Consider the following 873-nt stretch of genomic DNA (forward strand, 5'->3'; position numbering starts at 1 on the left):
TAATTTAGGAAGGAGAAAGGTGGTTGTGGTGGTATTGTGTTCCCCAAAATATTGTGCACACTAATAAACTTATCTGGGGTCACAGAACAGAACAGCCACAATATTAAACATAGAAAATAGGCAATGATAGCACACACCTTTAATCCTAGCATTCCAGAGGCAGAGATCCCTCTGGATCTCTGTATGTTCAAGGATACAGCCAAGCATGGTGACTCACGCTTTAATCCCAGGGAGTGATGGCAGAAAGCAGAAAGATATATTAGGCATGAAGACCAGAAACTAGAAGCATTTGGCTGGTTAAGCTTTTAGGCTTTTGAACAGTAGTTCAGCTGAGATTCATTCTGGATGAGGACTCAGAAGCTTCCAGTCTGAGGAAACAGGATCAGCTGAGGAACTGACTAGGTGAGATAGCTGTGGCTTGTTCTGCTTCTCTGATAGTCCAGCATTCACCCCAGTAACTGGCCTTAGGTTTGATTTAATTAATAAGACCTTTTAAGATTCCTGCTACCAGGTGGTATGATCTTTATCATAATATGTGTTCACAAGGTAACAGGGTAGGATCTTGGCCCAACACAGCATGTCAGAGGCTAAGTAGTGTGAAAACTCTCTTCAAAATATCAAGGAAGAATACTGTGATGAGGAATAAGATGTCCATATGTGCCTGTAATAGTAATAAAACACATTATAGGTTGTCAGAAATCAGGTTGCATAGGAATAGTTTTGGGTAAACGCAATTAGGCTGGCCAAAAATAGGAATCAGAGACAAAGCAAAGTTTATGTACATATATGCTCTCTGAAGTAGAGTACTGGGAATCAATGAGGGTGTGGGAAGAATTGAGCTGCAATAAGCATGACTGTAAGATGCAGAAAAAT

Source organism: Peromyscus leucopus, chromosome 9 (assembly GCF_004664715.2).
Source record: "Peromyscus leucopus breed LL Stock chromosome 9, UCI_PerLeu_2.1, whole genome shotgun sequence".
Classification (NCBI taxonomy): domain Eukaryota; kingdom Metazoa; phylum Chordata; class Mammalia; order Rodentia; family Cricetidae; genus Peromyscus; species Peromyscus leucopus.